This window comes from Mauremys reevesii, linkage group 4, assembly GCF_016161935.1.
Source record: "Mauremys reevesii isolate NIE-2019 linkage group 4, ASM1616193v1, whole genome shotgun sequence".
Lineage (NCBI taxonomy): Eukaryota > Metazoa > Chordata > Testudines > Geoemydidae > Mauremys > Mauremys reevesii.
The window spans coordinates 114,641,834-114,659,827 of NC_052626.1; the positions used below are offsets into that span (position 1 = coordinate 114,641,834).

At 46.5% G+C, this 17,994-nt stretch overlaps 1 pseudogene; it reads left to right on the forward strand.

Annotated features, from left to right (window-relative positions):
• LOC120403839 overlaps nucleotides 1-17,994 on the forward strand; it is a 48,633-nt pseudogene that overhangs the window by 18,803 nt on the left and 11,836 nt on the right.

Below are 17,994 nucleotides of genomic sequence, written 5' to 3' on the forward strand. Positions count from 1 at the left end.
CAATGTTCAGGAAATAGAATTAAAATCTGCCTTCAGAGAACAACAAAGACAATTTCTATTTTCTCCTTTTTTTAAGGAAAAACCGTCAGGATAAGCCAAAGCATTCACCTATTTACCTGCTCTGTCAAGCACTGAAGGATCCAAACTGTAAATTAAAGAAACTAGAGTAAGTAACTATTCTTTCTTTTTAAAATCCTCTTATTACTGCTGCTATCCCAGAAATTCTACAGCAGTGCAGCTCTTCACCATGGTTGGTATAGTGACCACATAGAATTGTGTAACTTCTGAGGATTGTGTTTAAATTTTCAGTTAAAACATGTGGGGTTGGCTTAGTCGGCCTAGTGCTGTAATGACAGTTAACCCAATTACCTTACCCACAGATGAGCCTGAGAGACAGGGGTCAGAAGACCAGGGGGAATTCTTTGAGATCAGGAAAGATTCAGGACGTGGAAGATACAAACTTAAGCATTTTAATCTTAGATATTTCTGAGGTGCTTGTCACTAGAGCTCGGTGAAATTTACTTGGTGAATAGCTGATTTGGCAAATAATGCAGTTTAGAGTTGACTGTTCACGAATTCAGGTCAAATCTGATGAATAGTTTAAACTGAATAAAAATGGGGAGAACGTTTCCAAAAAAGTCAAAATATTTAGTTTTGACATTTTTGAAACAAAATTTCAAACTTTGTGACAAAATGATGTTTTGTTAGGAAAATTTAGCTCAGTTTAATTAAAAAAATAGAGTTAAACAAAAAACCTGAAAACTAAGCATTTTGTTTAGGGGAGCACAAAACATTTCATTTGATCCCAAACCATTTGTTTTACAGTTTTTTTTCATTTTGTTGGGAAAAATTGTCTTTTCTGTTTCAAGTGAACCCAAATAAAATACTTTCTTATTATTGGGTTCAGGCACTGAACCAAATAACCAATTATTCACCCAGCCCTACCTGTCAGCAGGATATCTAAGCCCTGAACATATCTATTTATTTAACATCTATGTATCTTCACTGGATTTCATTTCTCCCTGACTCACAGGTGTGGTTTTTTGGGAGGGGATTGATTTATTTCTTTCTCTTCCTCTGCTCCACCCCTCAACTCTCTCCTGGCTTCTTTATTTTCTTCCTACTACACCAGCTCCATCTCACGCAAGTTGGTCTAGTTCAGGGGTCGGCAACCTTTCGGAAGTGGTGTGCCAAGCCCTCATTTATTTACTCTAATTTAAGGTTTCGTGTGCCAGTAACACATGTTAATGTTTTTAGAAGGTCTCTTTCTATATTATATAACTAAACTACTGTTATATGTAAAGTAAATAAGGTTTTTAAAATGTTTAAGAAGCTTCATTTAAAATTAAATTAAAATGTAGATCTTATCAGTTTAGTTGTGATCCTTGCCCTTGCTTTTCCTTGCTGAGTTTTCCAATTTTCCCAGGCAGGCAGCGGGCTGAGCGGGCTGGCAGATGGAACCCCAGACCAGCAGCAAAGTGCCACTGAAAATCAACTTGCATGCCACCTTTGGCATGTGTGCTATAGGTTGCTGACCCCTGGTCTAGTTATTACTTAGTCCTGCTTTGAGTGTGGGGGACTGGACTAAATGACTTATTGAGGTACCTCCAGCCCACACTTCTGGGATTCTGTGGTGATCCTGGAGTTGTTCCTGGGAAAGTCTTTAGCAAAGAGGTGATCTTGCATTTTGCTTTGACCATGGCTAGGCCAGGACTCAGTCTGATCCCCTCTGACAAGGAGTTCTACAGCAGGGCTCTAGCGGTTGAGAATTCTCTGCCCCAATGCCCAAGACTCTGAGCCTGGGCTCCTATAGCTGGATTGTCCCTGTGAGCACAGCTGTTCTGCAGGGTGCTGGTGGATCGAGCGGTTTGAGACGACATCTGTGCTAGAGAACTTTGAGCTTACCAGCAGCAACAGCAATATACCTGTATCACTGCACAGCCACATACATACGTAGAGCAATGCACAAGAGATCACATCACCTTTGGATTTTAATAGAATGCAATTACATATTGTCTCCTACCATGTCCCTCTGCACTGATTCAGCACAAACACTGGCAGAGCAGCTGCAGTGGGGCAATAAATACTTCCCATTCAATCCGACAATGCCCCTGCCCAGCCTTCCATGACAGCTCAGCAAACTGGTGCTGTCGTGATAAGCCACTCACTGAAGCTAGACAGAAGATTTCATAATTTGGATGAAAAAATGAACAAAGGTGATACAAAATTATCAGAAAATTGCTTCCAATTTCCAGCCAGTTCTGCATGCCAGCCCCATGTCTGTCCCTAAACACCCAACCCTCAGATGACGACATCTGAATTTCAACTTGAAAACAGAAATCTTGTTTTTATTTGGCCCCTTGAGAATTCTTCTGAAAATCAGACAAGCAACAGCTTGTGAACATTGTCCTGGTGCGTGTGCACGTACATTCGCACACATTGCACGGAGTGTTTACTGCCTCAGCAGCAACTTCCATACTGCTGAGATCTGCAAATAAGAACACAGAGCAGGATAATTAACTAATGAATTAACAACCAGACAAGCACTACCCTCTGCACTCCCACACCTCCAAGTAACTCCAAAGATCATTACATTTCACCCAGTTACCCCTGCACTGAGCCCAGTAACTTGGGTTTAACTAAAGCATCTTCCAGAAAGGCATCCAGTCTTGATCTGAAGACATTCAAGAGATGGAGAATCTACCACTTCCCTTGGTAGCTTTGTTCCAATGGTTAACCGCCCTCACTGTTAGAAATTTGTGGTTCATTTCTAATTTGAATTTGTCTGGTCTTAATTTCACACCATTGGTTCTTGTTGTGCCTGTCTCTGCTAGACTAAAGAGCCCTGTAGCACCTATTGCCCAAGTGGAGATGGGAGATGATTTCTGGTGTGAGTATGAGGCTATTGAGCTGGCTCCAGGACAGCCCCACACCTCATCCAGCTCCTCAGTGGCCCCCATGGCTCCATGGCTCCTTCTCTCCCGCACCCTTGGAATTTTGGGTGAGGATGGTGAGCTTTCCCCTCCCCTCCATTTTCTTCTGAGGGCAGCCAGCTGGCCCAACCCCCATGCATGTTTTACGAGGGCTGACACGTGGGTCCACAGTGCTCCACTTCTCTGGGTGCAGGTCCCAGGGATCTTCCTTCAGGCAAGAGCTGCCGCCCTTACCCAACTTTTCATCATCCATTGACAAAATGAGGTTGCTTGCTAGGCTCCATCTCTGCTTTTTATAAGCAAAGCTGGTGGGATGGTGAGGGGAGGGAGACTTAATCTCCAACAGTGTTTTCCAGGATCTCTGGTTGTTCTCAGGGTAGTGCTACAGGGGCCAGACAGTTTGGGTTTGCACATTTTTGATTTCCAACTCACGTTCAACTAACTTTAAAGTAGAACCTGAATTTGTAATTTCTAGGCTTAGGAATGAAAGTTTAGGATATTTTTTTTTAAAACAGCATTTTTTAATCTCTTTCTACAAGGTTGGGGGCAGGTCACAGTAACTTCAATGTCAGTATGACAAAGCCTTCTGTCTGGGAACTGTTTACATGTTGGCTGTGAAGGAAGAGTTTGCTACACAATGGAAGCCCAGATACTGAAAACTCAAACTTTGCCAACAACAGCACATGTACGGGGCATCACAGCCACCTTTATCCACAGAGCAAATTCTTGCCGACACCAATCCCAATGTGATCTGTGAAGCTAGGCAAATGCACTGCCCTTTTCCACAGCAGACTGTGGGTGACCAATGGAATATGCATTGATTTCTCACTGCGAAGTAAAGGGAATGGAAAAACTGTATAAAAATAAACTACAATAGAACCTCAGAGTTACAAACACCAGAGGTATGAACTGACCTGTCAACCACACAACTCATTTGAAACTGGAAGTAGGCTATCAGGCAGAAGCAGAGGGGAAAAAAAGAAGCAGCAGCATATACATTATGTGACTGTTAAATATAATCTACTAAAAAAATAAAGGGAAAGTTTAAAAAAATTGACAAAGTAAGGAAACAGTTTCTGTGCTTCTTTCATTTAAATTAAGATGGTTAAAAGCAGCATTTTTCTTCTGCATACTACAGTTTCAGAGTCAGTTGTTCACTCATAGTAAAGTATTCAGTCAGTGTTCAGTGGTAAACTTTTGAAAGACCAGCCATAACATTTTGATCAGAGTCACAAACATTTCAGAATTATGAACAACTTCCATTCCCAACGTGTTCATAACTCCAAGTTTCTACTGTTTTAATGAAAACTAACTGTAAAAATGGGACCACTTCCTCCTGGCCTTTTGAAGAGCTAATGTGTCAAATCGGTGTCAAATGAATCAAAGTTTTTTTTCCTAAAAAGTTGGTTGGTATTTCCAAATGTTTAATTTGCCCCAAATAGAACATCGAGTCCCTGGGGAAAGGCCCCACTCAGATGGGCATGCAGGCATGAGGGAAAAAATTGTCAGGATGGATAGACTAGTAAGTTCAAAACACACTGGGGAGGAATCTCAGAGGAGTCTATACTATCACCTTAGCTTTGTAAAATGTGACACAATGGACCAGTCGTGTGAGCCTGAAGCTCACTCGCTCTGAGCCAGAATCATTGTTGGTAGGAAAATGACTTTCCGTGTATGGAAATTAAGCTCCATTAACCTAGTGATTCAAAAGGAGGTTTCATCAGCTTTATCCCATGACACCAGGGAATGGAGGTGTTACAACTTGGCCCAGTACCACTCTGGAGGATTGCCAGGCTGTTGTGAGTGGGGCCCAATCACTGGGTGACACCTGCTTCTAAGCCAGGTGAGCCTGGGTGTGGTCTAGTCCCTGTTTCCAGGTCTGGATCTTTGGGGTCATTCCTCAGCCCTCTTGTCTGATGTCCTTCCTTGGAATGTGAGGCGCTGCCTTCCCATTGCCCTAGGCCCTGAAATCAGTGTCTGAGATCTCCCAAGTCCCACCTCCAGTCAGACTCTCACCCTGCTCCAGCGCTCCACCTGGGTTGTGGGTTCTCTGGGCTTCTAGCTTGTCACCTTCAGGGATAATGTGGCAGGAAAGCAAGGAACACAGGCTTGGCACAGGGGCTTATTAATCAGAGACTTTGTCTTCAAAGCACTCAGGAGTTACAGATCTTTGAAAAACAACAGAAGTCCTGAGATCCCGCCTCCCTGAGTCTGGTTGGGCCCTTCCCACGAGTCCGAGGCATGTCAGGGTTTCAGGCTGGGCAGAGTCCCTCTTGCCCTCTCTCTCTCTCCTGTACATCCTGCTTATATGTCATGATGGTCATACCCATCCTCTGCATAGGGCAGCTCTGGGGTCTCTGTCCCCTTGCTATGTGACCCACTGGGTTGCCCCAGCACCCTCTCCTAGTCATGCTTGCCCTGCCTGTGGCCCCGCTGTTCCAAGGGGTTGGGCCAGAAGTTGAGACAATCACAGTCAATGACTCCAGAGCATAGTCCTGATGGCTTCTTACTGACAGTCCTTCAACTGGCTGCCAGGCACCTTTCCTGCTCAGGAAATGCTGTTCAATGGGTTTGTCCTGGGCAAGTTCAGACATGTGTTCAACAGCTAATACAAAATGGGCTTTGTAATTTTGTACAGTCACACACACACACACACATACACACACACACACCTCTCTGACACAGGATTTCAAAAGTGTCAAGCCCTATATGAAGCGGATAATAAGGGCTGCAGGGACGGGACACTTTGTCTACTTCCTGAGAGGCTGGAATAGCTGCTAAATGCCTCTGTGTGGCGTCAGTCTTTAGGATAGACTCGGATGAAGGAGTCAGTTAAACTGCTTTTCTGTGGAGATAATAGAGAGCACCATGTGGACCTGTTTGCACCCTGCCAGAACCCCTTTCTACTGGTAGATGGGGAAGGATAGCTCAGTGGTTTGAACTTTGACTTGCTTAAATCCAGGGTTGTGAGTTCAGTCCCTGAGGGGGCCATTTAGGGATTTGGGGTAAAAATCTGTCTGGGGATTGGTCCTCCTTTGAGCAGGGGGTTGGACTAGATGATCTCCTGAGGTCCTTCCGACCCTGATATTCTATGATATGATTCTAGGAAGACATGAGGCTCCTGCATATGGCCCGTGCCCTGTCAGGAGCCAAGCTGTCAGGAAGAGGGCTCCTGAGATGAAGCAAGGTGCCTTTGTTCTATGTTAGCAACCAAGACCAGATTCAGCCCAATGGAGTCGGCTTTGGACAGCTGCACGTGACCTAGCCAGTATGAGGCTATGAAGATTATAGAACCCTTGTATCTTCTGAGATGCGCCAGTGCCTGTGTCACCAGAAGCAGATATTAAGGTCCACAGGAGCATTCTTCTCACGGAGGTAGAGAGAGCCCCCTTGCTAACATTATCTATTCTCCAGGCTATCAGCAGAAGGCTGGTAGGTTCTTGTTCAGGTATGTGTCATAGAGAGACCTCCTCTCTCTTGTGCCCTTTGAGACTGGGCTCTCTAGGGAAATTCCAGCCTTTTCTAATGTATGGTCGAGAGAGATGGGGTGGGGGGTGAGACTTGAGATGTGGCAAATTGGAGCCATCCCTGAATCCTGAATGTTCAATACTAAGTCTTCCATAGATGGTGGCTTATTTGCTGAGTCCTCAATTGACAAGATGCAGCAAGAAAGAAGAAAAGGCTCCTCCCATCCACAAAACTTCTTATTAGCAGATGCCCAAGTGTGTCTGCTCAGAGGTGGAAAACACTCATATGGGAATACAGGATCAATGAGAGCTACAGATGCACGTGGATTGAAATCCACACATAACCATGTGGTCCCCATCATCCATTACTACAGCTCTGTGATTCCCCCTCCCTGCCCCCCGCACTCCCAAATATAGGAATCTTTCTAGAAACCCACGGCGGGACTGGACAGACAGAAATTCTCATTTTCCTCTCTGCTTATCTCCTGCAGGTTTTGTGATTGCCGTTTGACAGCTGCTTGCTGTGAGGATCTCTCCTCTATTCTTGGTACCAAACAGACCTTGATCGAGTTGCACCTGGCAGGAAACAGCCTGGGAGAATTAGGAGTGAAGCTGCTGTGTGAGGGACTGAAGCATGTGAACTGCAAACTGCAGAAACTGAGGTGTGTATTTACCATTTTTTTTCCGTAAAAGACTCCATGGAGTGTGAGGATGGTGTAAGATGCTGGCTCCCTGCAGGTACATGAAGTCAGTGTCTACATTGCAAAAAAGACCCACAGCAGTGAATTCTCAGATCCTGGATCAACTGATCCAGGTTCATACTACAGGACTAAAAATAGCTGTGTAGTGAGGCGGTGTGGCTCCCCTCCACCCTGGAGCGGGACGAGCCCATCCGGAGCTCAGAGTGGGCGGAGCTAGGGAGCTCGGAGCCCGTCTCTCAGAGGGTCAGGCGGCAACTCGTAAGTATAAAGGCTGGCCCTCAGAGCTCACTAGGGAGCCAGTCGCCAGGCAGGACAGACGTCTCCAGCCTAGCCCACGACTGGGAAAACCCCGTGGCCCAAGGTGCACACCAGGACTGGCCTGACTTGCCCTGCCTTGCCCTGCGCTCGCTACCCAGAGGAGGTACCGGACCTGCCCTGCGCTCACTACCCGGAGGAGGTGCCGGGCCTGTCGCTCACCCACTGCCCCGAGGAACCCATGGTGCTGGACCCCCGGAGGACACCACCCTGACCCAGGTACTACCCGAGGGGGAGTCTGGAAGTAGCCTGGGGGCAGCCGACCCTAGCACTGCCAGAGCCCATGTCAGTTTGTTGTGGTAAATAGAAGCTAGGCACTTCCCATGGCCCCTCCAAGCTCACCGAGAAAAAGTTTTGAACGGTTTCACAGCCGCATTTCGGGATTCACCAGCCCACTGAAAATGCAGCCACCCACTACCCTCATCTTCAGCTTAGCTGAACGCACACTTGTGGAACACAGGCTAATGGACATAACAGATGCCCATAGAAGGACCCCAGTGTAAACTTCTCTTTTACAATCCCACTTCTGCCAACACCAAGGTTAAGATTCATTGCTGAGCTTCTAAGAGGCGCAGCAAAGATCTCACATTCCAGAGAGAGGGTGGAGCTAAGTGGATTTAAACCACCTTTAGGCCTCCCAGATTCAGGGCTGCTCCAGGTATTCAAATAGTTCCCTAGTGTAAACTAGAGCTGCTCTGAGATCCCCAGGCTGCTAATGGACAACTCTGCAGCTTGCAACAGATGAGAATCCCAATAGCTGGCAAAGCAGAGTAATTGTTCTAAAGGAAAAGTTATTTTGATTCTGGAAGAGTGTGTCCACACAGGGAGCTATTCTGCTCAATGTCCTTGTATAGACAAGCCCTCAGTATCTAGCCATCATGTTTAAGGCCTGATCTACACTTAAAATTTAGGTCAATATAGCTACAAGGCTCATAGGTGTGGAAAAGTCAATTAAAATAAAAATAAATTAAAAATTCAACCCCTGGTGTAAATGCAGCTAGATTGAGAAAAGAGGACAATATATCTTCAGTTTGTCTATTTTGGTCATAGTCTCCTTGATCTGGGTGATATTTCTTTCTAAAGCACTGAGACTTTTAGTCTACAAGAAAGAGAAACTCTAATGTACAACTGGATTCCTATATAATTCCCTTATTCTTCATTTTTCACACCAGTCTCTATGCATTTGTTTATTGATGTGTTGCAAATCCTTAGATTAAGGGTCATGGGGACTATGGTAAATGCTTCTTGGCTTTCCACGCTGGAATTTCAATTGAGAGGAAAGGACTGGATGGACAGACATGCTCATTCTCTAATCTGTGCATCTCTCTCTTTCAGATTGAAGGCTTGTAAACTCTCAGCTGCTTGTTGTGGGGAGCTCTCTTCCACTCTCAGCAACAACCAGTTGCTGACAGATCTGGACCTGAGTGATAATCAGCTGGGAGCTCTGGGAGTGCAGCTGCTGTGTGAAGGACTGAAACAGCCAAATTGCAAACTGCAGAGACTAGTGTAAGTATTGACCAGTTTCCTCTATGTAAAGACCTTGGCAGGAGGCGTGGATGGGGTACAATAAACTTCCTGCAGGTACGTGGTGAGGTTAAAATCTGAGTCTCTCCTATTAATGCCTCAGTTGGGGATACTTTCTCCCCACCCCCAAACATGTGAGAGCAATAAGGAGCCACTACCCAGGAGGACCCTTGCAGTGAATAAAAATCACCACTTGCAAACCAGGACAGCTCTGATCCCTCTGTTAACTATTTCTCCTCATGTCCAGTCACCCCCGCATCCACTTCTCATCCCTCTCCCCTGCTCTGTAGGGTAGGTGGTGGGAGGGACAGGAACAGTCTCTATTCCTGAAGCCAAATGACATGCCCTCTTAGAGCACCATCTAGCTGAGGATCTCAAAGCACTTACAGAGCTGAGGGAATTCACCTCCCACCCCATTGAGCCAACTGGAGACAAAATAATATAAGATTCATTTAAGTCAGTTCCTGCTGCCTTGATCCCCTCCTGATTCTCCCTCTGTCCCTGACCCTGCCCCACCATCCAGGTTTGTGACCTCCCTGTTGATTTTTACTTCCTCACGTCCCCTCACCTACACCCAGGCTGCCATTCAATCTTCTCGGTTCTCCATCCCATGTCCTCCCGTCATCGTTCAGCCGGATGAAAGCAATTTTTGCTGCACACAACATCCGAATACTAAGGTGCTCCCCCACCCCATCTCCAAGTTTTACTGTTGACTTCAACAGGAACAGGATTTGTCACCATTCTGCAAACCCTGACAGTAAAAAGCTTCAAAAATCCTCTCGCCTGTGGACAGGAGGAGGTTCTCCATCAGCCTTGGCAGTGCCGTGTCTGTTCTGTGTCTAGGCTTAAAACCCAGCTGGATATTGCCAATGGACAGGTGAAGTTGGATGCAACTGTTCAGTAACTGCTTGACTAGATTGCTCAGAAACAAGAGACTTGATGATACCGGGCATTCACATGTAAGGCTGGTTGTATCAAGCAATGAATTCTTAAGTCCTGGCCAGGTTACTGCATGCTCCAGGTTGGGGGAGCAGATGTCTGTCCTCAAAAGCAAATGATGACAGTATTTGTTAGTAGGGTTTCTAGATGCTCTTGCTCAGAGCCGTTCTTAGGGTATGGCGAATCAGGACGACCCCTCTGGGCCCCGCGCTTTTAGGGCCCTGTGGGCCAGAGCAATTGGCCAGCACAGTCGCTCCCAAAAGTGACGGATCAGTCCCGGAAGTGATGTATTCATCACATCCACCCCGGGCTCCGCACCCCCCTAGGGATGGCCCTGCTCTTACTGGCCTGCACTAGCCACAGAGATCAAGGATCCGAGTCATAGGCAGAGGGTCAGATTTCCTCTAGCATTGTCTAGGATTCCTGTTTTGTGAATGAACAGAATTCTGAGGAGGGTTTTGTGTTGTCCCTGATGGCCATAGAGGCCATCCTGAATGTGGAAGATCTTCTCTGTGAAGTGGGTACAGTTCCTCACGCTGAGTGGTGCTGGGCTCTGGAGCTAGGAGGCATCTAGGTTAACAATGTTATTGACAATCCAAAATAGTTCAGTGGGGTGTGACTTGGGGCTTGTCTACCCAGCCCTGCAGTTCAGACTACAGGGGTATGAAGTGCAGCATGCACCAAACTGCTGTGCTATAACTCCCCCATATAGACAATGCAGGTGCAAACAAAAAGGTACCTAGTTCGTGCTAACATAGTCCTGTTTGAAGAGGACTATGTTAACACAAGCTAGGTACCTCTTAGTTTGCACTAGGACCATCCACATTGGGGTGCTGTGTGCACCAAAATGCTGTGCTGTTGCAATTCACACCCCCATAGTCCAACTGCATCAATGTAGCCTCGGTGGTTGCTATGGAAGAGGAGAAGGAGGATCTCTTAGTCTCCTCCAGGGACAAGGAGCAGGCAAAGAAGAATTCGTTGTTCAGACATCTGTATCTTCTTGAGTGTTCTCAACACTGACACTTGGGTTTTCTTGCCTCCTTGCATCATCTGTCACAGGAAGAAGAAACCACAAAGCTCTGTGAGGGCCATATGGGAAGGAAGTGCTTCAGAACCAAAGTATTCATGGCTGTGGTCAGTCAGTGACTGTGATGTCTCACTGGTTCTTCTAGTCCTTGGCTGCTGGGCTAGGGCATCAGTGCTTTGTGGGTCTAACTGGATCAGTGAGCAATCTAGGATGGACTATGATGTTAAGAAAAAAAATTAATTAATAAGCAGCAGATTTAAAACAAACACAAGGAAATATTTTTTTCACACAACACACAGTTAACTTGTGGAACTCCTTGCCAGAGGATGTTGTGAAGACCAAGACTATAACACGGTTAAAAAAAGAACTAGATACATTCGTGGAAGATAGGTCTACCACTGGCTATTAGCCAGGATGGGCAGGGATGGTGTCCCTAGTCTCTGTTGACCAGAAGCTGGGAATGGGCGACAGGGGATGGAGCACTTGATGGTGACCTGTACAAGACAGGATACTGGGCTAGATGGAGTATGACTGTTCTTTCTCTTTTGAAGGTGGCAATCTGACTGGCATCAGGGATTGATCCACATTCATTATAAAGGTCAGGATGTGACCAGCTGTGTGTGTGTTTAAGGCCTAGGGACTGCCTGTGAGAATCCAAAGGTGAACAGGGCAAATAGAAAGTTTTGTGCATTGGATCAGGTGTATTGTCAGTGTGAATTGTTAAGCCTCCAAGAATGAGAAGCCTCAGGAACTGCATCACCATGTGAGCCAGTGTCTCTGTCAGCTCCTCCAGAAAACTTGAGCTCTCTGTAGGTAAAAGATCTGTGCTATTGGAATGTCTTATTGGGCTTGTCATTGGTCTCTCAGATTAAGTAGATGCACTCAAGGGATTTTGTTATAAAGGAGCTTCTTTTGCATTTGAAGCTGGGTGGCAATAAAATTGGTGCTCCGCTGCTGGAACTGCCTAGTCTGGGTCTGTAGGGCCCTGTGTCAGCTGGAAGGATGAAATGATCCAGCTCCCAGCCTGCTGTGTCAGATAGCCAGGCTCTGGGGATGCAGACCAGATCAGGGATCTAATCCAAGCTGATAAAAGGCTTTTCAGCCACTAACCTTGCTTTGTTCAACACAAGCTTTGATCCTGAGGTGTGCCTGTGTCTGTAGCAATTTTGTGTGCAGTGGCTGAAACTCATTTGCACTGGATTGGTGGCTGGTGCCTAGAGTAATGCTTTCCAGAGGCTGGCTTGTATTTCTTGTGTGTCTTCCATGCAGGGCCGGTGCAATCATTTAGGCAAACTAGGCGGCTGCCTAGGGTGCCTAGTGGTTGGGGGTGCCTAAAAGCCTGCTCAGGTGAGGAGGTGGAGTGGAGGTGAGCTGGGGTGGGGGGCCGTGGGGAGGGCTGCCCACAGTAACAGGGGGGGCGCACAGGGGAACTGCTCCCCGCCCCAGATCACCTCCACTCTGCCTCCTCTGCTGAGCACACAGCCCCAGCTCTAATTCTCTTCCAATTGGTGCCACAAGCCTGGGAGGGGAGGAGAATTAGAGCGATGGCATGCTCAGCAGAGGAGGCAGAGCCGAGGTGAGCTGGGGCAGGCTCCCCAGGTGGGATTAGCTGCTGCAGGAGGGGGCTCCCCAGGCAGGGTTAGCTTCTGCGGGAGAAGAGTCTCCCCAGGGAGGGTTAGCTTCTGCGTGGGGTGGGGGAGTCTCTCCGGGCGGGGTTAGCTTCCACATGTGTGGGCGGGGTATCTGCGGGCAGAGTTAGCTTCCGTGTGGGGGGGTGTCTCCCTGGGCGGGGGTAGCTGCAGGGGGGGTAGCTGCTGCTGGGGGGAGAGTTAAAGGGTGGGAAGGTGACGCAAGGTGGAAGTTTCATGCCCTAGGCGAAACTTCCTTGCACTGGCCTTGCTTCCATGTAAATCTTGGATTGGAGTGGAAAAGTCTCATACCCATGAGACACTCCCACAGTCTTTTGTTCACATGAAGGCTACATCTGCACTCGGAGCTGGGAGTGCGATTCCCAGAGTGACTAGACACACTCGCACTAGCTCTCATCGACTCAGCATGCTAAATATAGTGATGTAGCTACAGTAGCGTGAGCAGTGGCATAGGCTAGCTGTTCTGAGTATGTATCCGGAGGGCGGGGGATAGGAGTTCACCTCCCCACAGCTCTTCATGGCTTTTGCATTTTTGCTTGGGTAACTCCAGGCCCTGGGTAGTCAGCTTCCTGAATTTCCCGGACACAGTTCCTCAAATCAGATATTGTGCTTGGACCTCTCGTCACTACTCCTAGTATCTATCCATTGATAAGTAGCTCTCTGCCCTTGAAGCCTTGGGCTTTGTCTGCAGTTGGAGCTGGGGGTGTGTGATTCCCAGCTCACATACACACATTAATGCTAGTGCTGATCTGAGCTAGTGCACTAAAAATAGTAGCGTAGCCATGGTAGCATGGGCAGTGGTGAGCAGCGGCATGAACTAGCCACCACCACCCAGACATTTTTTAAAAGTTAGGTGCAATTTCCTGTATTTTAGAAGCTTTTCATATGTTTCAAAGTCAGAATGCTGTGCAATAAAAATAATGTAATAAAATAATCAATAATACGAGCACAGCCGCTGTTCATCTAGACTTCTGTGCTAGGATAACTTGCTAGTGCATCAGCTAACGTACTGTGAAACCAGATGTGCATCAAAACCACAGGACCCCTAAATATATATGATTATTTCAGGTAGATGCAAGCATGAAATATTCTAAAACCTAGCACTAGCATTGGGGAAAAACTTGTTGAGGGAGTGCTATCAATTCTATAATTAAGTTTGCATTCAGATTTGCAATTAAAGGAGGACTGAAAACCCATTATTTTACTATAAAGATTTTGCGGTAAACAAAAATCAGGTTATTCCCTCCTCTAAGCTCTGGTCAAATGGACTCCCATGCCCACCTACCATTCCTAACCAGGCTACAGAGATCCCATTGTCCTATGAAGTCACGTTGTCTGATATATAATATTGTTGCCATCTCATAATTTTATCACAAATTTTGATATTTGATAGTTTTTCTTAAAGTCACAACTCCTGGAGTTATGTGAATAAGTGAGCCCCTCACTTTTTAAAAATGAAGGCTAAGTTTCTAGCCCTTGTGGTTACAGATAGAGCCTGAAAACACAAACCCTAAAGTCTCAAAAACCAAAAGACAAAGAAAAAGAACCCAAAATGTATTTGTAAAAAAAATCCCATGAAATCTAAGCCGATATCGTGACTTTTTGGAGCCTGACTCATGATTTTGGAACTTTTGGGGTTGGCCACATGTCATGAATATATTTTATTACAATGTTGTGGCATCAAACTTGATATAAAATAATGTAACAGAGTGCCTCTAGATCTCCCCTCGACTATTTTTAGTTTTTCTCTGCTTGAAAGTTTTCTTCTCTCCTTTTCTCTGACTCTTTTTTCCTCATTGTTTTGTAGTGTCTGTTTTTACCCTCCAATTAACTTCTCTCTTCTGATATTTTCCACCCTCTAAACTTCTCCATCCATCTTCCCCATTTTCCTCCTCCTGACCCTTTCCTAGAGCCTTCCTTGAAACTTCACTTTCTCTCTCTCTCTCTTTATAGTGCAAGCAGTGGGGCTAATGCAGGAAGTCACACCCAAACCTGGTTCTGGCTTCTCACTGGTCAAGGGATGAGTCTTAGGACAGAGTCTAGGGCTGGTTTTGTGGCTCATTACTGATACTGATTGGTCAGGGAAAGGAGATGCTGGGTGGGGCCACCTGTCAGAATGGCTGTGATGAGCCTCATTCACTCTCTGATGGATCTGCTCTGCATTTGTCTCTCCTGCAGGTTGAGATTTTGCGGTCTCACAGGCGCTTGCTGTGGGGATCTCTCCACTGTTCTCAGCAGGAGCCAGAGCCTGACAGACCTTGACCTCAGTTATAATTTTTCTCTGGGAGAGGCTGGAGTTCAACTGCTGTGTGAGGGACTGAAACATCCAAACTGCAAATTACAGATGCTGGGGTAAGTAATATTTGGTCTCCTCTGTGTATTTTCAGATGACATCTATGTAAAGTGCTTCACAGGGGCTGTAGCTGGTGTCTGCCCCCTGTAGGTATATGGAAAAACTGAGAGTTCAGTGTCTCTCCAGCACCATTGTCAATGGCTCACAACATGCACCCAGCCTGCCCTGTTTGGAAAATGGAAATATTAAGCAAAGGTGGGCCCACAGCAGACAGCAGGTAACACGGTCCCAGTGAATAAATATTTTATTTTTTTAAACCAATTCTTTAATATTGGGCATTTTTTTAAAAAAAGAGCACTCTCTTACCCTTCCACTAACAGCCCATTTTAAAGATAACTTTAATGACTTTGATACCTTTATATATTAACTTTAAAACTTGTGACATTTTTCTGCACAGATTTAAAGACTTCCATGGCGTCAAAGCAGCTGAGTGCACATACCCCAGCCCAGTGAGTGGCACAAGCTGCCTCCTTCTGAGGCAGCTGTCAATCAGAGTGTGGTGGGTGGTGATGTAGGAGTGATCTGTCACTAACACAACTTCCAGAGACCCCTTCTCTGCAGCACATTAGATCCAAAACTGGTGGGGGGTGGGCACTGCACCAGATTCACAAGGCCATTATTTCACCTTGTGCCCTGCTCCCTACAGTGTATTTCCCCGTGAGTTGTCTAGTCTACTGTGATGATGGCCCAAGTCATGGAGCTTCCACCCCTTCTGGGGGGAAACTATTCCATGGATTATTCCAGTAGATCTGTCAGAGCAGCACAGCAGTGAAGCAGACACACTTCAGTTGTGTATCTTCCCTCCCACTCCCCCCCATATCACTCTCAGTGAGTTACTCATTCCCCACCCTCCTCCGAGCTGTGAGGGAGAGATGGGGCAGTTGCCGCCAGGGAGAGGTGCCACCATCACTCTCTGCAGGGCTGTGGGGGAGGAGAGGCCAGTCGTCACTGATGGTGGAGAAAAAACAAAGAGCTTTGAAATGAGTCCTGTCTACCTACATACTGACAGGCAGAGCTTTGAGATGGGGATAGAAGCAGCTCAGCCCTCCAGCCATGGGTCTGATGTTCTGGGGAAAGAGTGGGGGTCCCTGGATTAGGAGTTGGTGGCATTAACCCCAAACCTCCAGTGATAGACAGAAGCTGCAGAAACAGAAGGCTGATTTTGACATTCACTTTGCTGGTGCTTTTGTCTCAAAAATCTGCCCCAAAACGGCTCTGGGGAACATTTTGGGCTGGAGAGCTTATACTGGCTCTATCTGCTTAGACCAGAAAGGATCCAGAGTGCTAGCAATGAAAACGTTTGAACTATTTTCCAGCCACGACCTTCCCACTCCCAACCCACTAAAAGTGACCCACAACCTGCCCCCTCCCTTTACTTCAACTGACCAGTCACTTGTGGAGTGCTGCGTAACCGACATAATGGGCCAGACTGTGCTCTCAGCTGCTCTGTATTTGCAAGTCTGCCTTTATTGACTGCAAGGGATTTGCTCCAGAGTTACACCAACATAAATGAGAGCTAAACCCTGCCTGACGGGTGTGCATGGAAAAAATCCACACTAACGGCCTTTTGTGTTTTTATTCCCCCTGGCCTCTTCCCACAGCACTGTCGTCTCTCCCTGCACTCCCACAATAATAAATATTTCTAGACTCACACAGACATCTGTGAGGGGAACACAGTGCATGGGTCAGAAATGAATCGTTTTCCATTCTCTCTTCATTTCATGCAGGCTGGAGTGGTGCAGACTCTCAGCTGTATGTTGTGGGTTCCTCTCCTCTGCTCTCAGCACCAGCCAGGCCCTGACAGAGCTGAACCTTTGGGGGTAAAGCCGGGAGATTCAGGTGTGCAGGTGTTGTGTGAGGGACTGAGACATCCCAACTGCAAACTGCAGAAAATACTGTAAGTACTGGCTGGTCTGCTCCAGTCTGTGCCTGCTAGCATGGTAGCTCTGGCTGCTGGGTTACCGAACTGTAATGCTTGTGCTCCCACCAGCCCCAGGCCCTGCACCTTCCACTCCATAGTAATATACGGCTGAAAGGGACCTCGAGAGGTCATCGAGTTCATCCCACAGTGCAGAGGCAGAATTAAGTAAACGAAGGCCATCCCTGACAGGTGTTTGTCTCACCTGTTCTTAAAAACCTCCAAGGACAGGGATTCCACAGTCTCCCTAGGTAACTTGTTCCAGGACTTTACTCTCCTTATAGTTTGAAAGTGTTTCCTAATATCCAACCTAAATCTCCCTTGCTGCTGATTCAGCTGATTACTTCTTGTCCTACCCTTGGTGGACATGGAGAACAATGGATCACCATTCTCTTTATAACAACCTTTCACATAATTGAAGTCTGTTATGTTGCCCCTCAGCCTTGTCTTCTATAGACTAAACATGCCCAAGTCTTTCACCCTTTTCTTGTGGAGCTTGTTTTCGAAACCTCTTTTCACTTTTGTTGCTCTCATCTGGACTATAATTTGTCAACATCTTTCTTGAACTGTGATGCCCCAAACTGGACACAGTTCTCCAGCTGAGGCCTCACGGGTGATGAGTAGAATGGGACACTCACCTCCCATGTCTTACCTACGATTCTCCTGCTAACACACCCTACAGTGATATTAGCCTTTTTCCAAAAAAATACATCACACTGTTTACTCATATTCACTTTGTGATCCACTATAATCCCCTGGTCGTTTTCTGCAGTACTGCCCCCTAGCCAGTTATTCCCCATTTTGTAGTTGTGCATTTGATATTTTACCTTCCTAACTGCAGAACATTGCACGTCTCTATTTAATATGATAAATTTCAGACCAATTTTCCAATTAATCAAGATCATTTTGAATTCTAATCCTGTCTTCTAAAATTGTTTGTAACCCCTCCCCAGCTTGGTGCCATCTGCAGATGTTATAAGTGTGCTTGCCACTCCATCATTCAAGCTGTTAATGAAAATATTGAGCAGTTCCAGATGCAGGACAGACCCTTGAGAGACCCTGCATGATATATCCTCCCAGGTGTAGTTTCAGGCCAAATTTGCAGGACCAGCAAAGCTCTGAAGACTCAGCTGCAACAGCAAATGTCTTATTGAGAGTCGGGAAGAGG